Source organism: Penaeus monodon, chromosome 36 (genome assembly GCF_015228065.2).
Source record: "Penaeus monodon isolate SGIC_2016 chromosome 36, NSTDA_Pmon_1, whole genome shotgun sequence".
In the NCBI taxonomy this organism is placed as follows: Eukaryota; Metazoa; Arthropoda; class Malacostraca; order Decapoda; family Penaeidae; genus Penaeus; species Penaeus monodon.
This window is the reverse complement of record NC_051421.1, coordinates 7,753,029-7,756,601: the sequence shown is the minus strand read 5'-3', so window position 1 is coordinate 7,756,601 and position 3,573 is coordinate 7,753,029.

Below are 3,573 nucleotides of genomic sequence, written 5' to 3'. Positions count from 1 at the left end.
ATTTAAAAAATGCAATAGCCTACTGTTAACAATTCGTTCCATGACCTTACATAAGCAACTTGTCAACGCAATTGGGCGGTAGGAGATGGCAAGTCTGGGATTACCCCCTCCTTTCAATATGGGAATGATGTTGGCGAAGTGCCATGAGTTTGGAAAAGTGTGACTTTTCCAAATTTCATTGTACACTTCTAGCAACTTAATCATGTCATCATGATTAAGATGCTTCATCATCTCATATCGAATCTCATCGGGGCCTGGGGATGTTCCTCTACAGGCTTCAGGGCTCGGACAAGCTCATCCATTGTAAGATCTTTATTGTAATCAAAGTCATCTCATGTGGCAAAGTGAATTGGTTGCAGCTCAGCCTCTTCCTTGATGGTCAGGAAGGTGGGATGGTAATTAGCTGAGCTGCTTATATGAGAGAACTGCCTGGCGGGTGCATTAGCAATGTCTCTAGGTGAATCTAAATTGTTACCCTCTTCTATGATGTTAATTTTGAAAAATGTTTTTTTCTTATTAATTTTATTAAATAGTGGACCAAACCTCTGATGTTTTTGTATTGCTATTAATTGTAGAGACAAAGCTCTGCCAGGAGTCTCTTTTTGCTTGTCTTATTACTCTACGAGCCCTAGCTCTTGCTAGTTTGTAATTGCAAAAGTTCTCATTTGTGATGTTATTTTTGAAAAGCCTGTAGGCCTTATTGCGTCGGCACAGCGCCCTGCGGCAATCTGGTGTCCACCATGGAACTCTATGCTTAATGCTGTCTGTCGAAGTTTTATTAATGGATAGCAATGCTGCTTCTATAATCGAATTCTGAATATTGTTTACTTTATCATCAATGGTTTCTCCAACAAGTTCGAGCTTGACGCTCCTTGTGAAGGCGACCCAGTCTGCTCGTTTTACGTTAAATTTAGGCGCTGAAGGCGTTCTCACTGTGTTGCATGAATATTTAATCAAAATAGGAAGATGATCACTTCCCAACGAGTCGTCAATGGTGTGCCACAGGCACTTGGCTGCTATTGATGAAGAGACCAGTGATAAGTCAATAAAGCTCAAATTACCGGTATTATCGTCCACCCGCGTCGGACTACCATCATTCAGAAGGATTCAATCAGACTCATTAAGCAACTTAACTACTTGCTCACCCCTACCATCCACCCGCAGGGAACCCCATAACGTATGATGAGCATTAAAATCAGCTAAAATTACTTTATTTTGTGGCAGACGTTCCTGAAGAACAAAGAGCTCATCATAGGTTATCACTGCATCAGGTGGACAATAAAGTGAACATATAGCCAGATACGTGACATTAATTTTTACTTTGCATGCGACAAACTGCAAAGTAGAATCAATAGTCACTTCTGTAAAAGGGAAGGCTTTGGTGGATGTACATGGCGACTCCGCCTCCACCCCTACCCTCACGATCCTTCCGACATAAATGGTAGTTCCTCAGCGAAACGACCTCGTCAGAGACGAGGTGTGTTAAGTGCGTTTCTTGGAGAACTATAATATCGGGAGCATAGGACGAGGCTAATAATTTAAGGTCATTTACTTTAGATCTAAGACTTCGACAGTTCCATTGTATAATGGTCGATGCGAAGATTACGTTTTATGGGGTTTGGAAGTGCCTTGTCCACCAGTTTTTTTCTTCTTTTTTTGGGATGGAGACGCCTCCTCTCCCTCGCTTCCCGGGGACCTCTCTTGGGATGGTTTGGAGACAGAAGCCTCCATGTCCTGCACCTCCTGGCGAGGGAGACGACTGACAGATTACGATCTGCTTCTCTCTCGAGAATCCGATCGCGAGCCAGACGAAGTCCTCACAGGAGTAGCCCGGACGGGAAGGTGCGCTCCGGACTGTGATTCAGTATCATCCTCCTTATGATGTTTAGACAGGGTTGATGCAGTCATTTGATCAACCAATTTGGTCAAATGATAAACTTTAATATTTAATTCTTTAACCATTTGTTTGAGTTCAGCAATTTCCTTATCCTTGGCTGCAAGCTGTTGACTGACATTACTTGCATAGGAAGTATCGGGTTTGTGTGTCAAACTTGCCACTTTCCTCTTAGCTTCAGTATAACTAACTTCATGCTTTCTCATATATGCTAATGTCTCAGTCTCCTTCTTCAGGACACTGCATTCGGCAGATCCTGACTGATGGGGACCTCCACAGTTAGCACATTTGGAAATCTGGCTAGTACATGTGATGGTGTCATGGGCTTCAGCACATTTCCGGCAAACAAATTTACTCGAGTCTTTATCAATACATCTTAATGAGGTGTGTCCGAATTTTTGGCATCTATTACAATGCATTGGCTTTTGGACATAAGGTCTTACTTGTACACGTTCATAACCGACGTTGACATACTCTGGGATTTTGTTTAAAGCAAAGATCAAAAAACACAGTCCAGTTTTCGTTCGCACATTCCCGTCCTTCTTGGTCATACAATGAACGTCCACTACGTCTTGGTCCTTCATGCTCTCAAGAATTTCACTTTCTTCCATCGTCCTCAAATCCCTGTGAAAGATTACTCCCTTACAGGTATTTGGGCCAATAGGAATAGTTACTTTAACTCGAAGATCATGAATTTGCGTCAGCTTAAGTAAATCCTTAATCTGGGAGTTGTATTGTACTTTAACAAGGAGGCTTCCATCTCGCAATTTTTTGACAAAATCAAAATCGCCGTCCACTTGACCATCAAGGACCTTTTTGATGATAAAGGGGTTCACGTTCAAAAGCGATTGATTTTCATTCACGCATTTTACATTCGCGAACCTTGCATTCTCGGTAGGGATTTTGAAAAGTGGTCTTCTAGGTTTGTCGTTAGTGGGGGTTCCGTTGTTCAGGGTCGAATTAGTCAAAGAGTGGTCATGAGTCGCCCCTCCTCCTTGAGGAGGAGAAGGGGTAGCCGGGGTATCATCCATCCTAGGCATCGGACCAGGTCCGACCCCTTTGCTCAAAATCGTTGGATTTGAAAACTCTTAACTTTTGGTATCAACCTAACAGCAATAGCTAAGAGAGAGTAAATCAGTATTTCGTCCTCTACCCCCCAGTGGAAGCCTGGTTGCGTTCTCCAGTACCACAGAGAGGATCGAGTTATGTGGAGGACACTTCCTTACCGCTGAACTTGCCTAGGCGAAGGAACGGTAAGTAGATGCCCACCCCCCAAGCGAATACGGGAGCTCACGAGGAACTCTCCCCCCTAATGGAAGCCGCCTTGCCGCGGTGGGGGGGCTTGAGGTCCCAATGATCTGGTGAGCCGGACCAGAGGGCTACCCATACTGGAGGGGTCACCAGTGAGGGATGAGACAAAATGGCTTCCTGGTGCACCAAGGCCTATGAGAGGGGATGGTGCACCCACCCCTGGTTCATTCCATCTTGGACCAGGGAGAACTCTCCCACGTGTGTTTGCCGTGCGTGGCATCCCGTATTACCAGGAGACAGGAGTCCTGGAGGTTGAGTGTTGCTGCACGCTGCGCCCTGCAGCTAGCAACACACCTCCTTGGTCCTTTATTCTGGTTAGACGGGCGGCTTGATCAAGGCCCGGTCAAGTCAATCGGCTGGTCAAATAT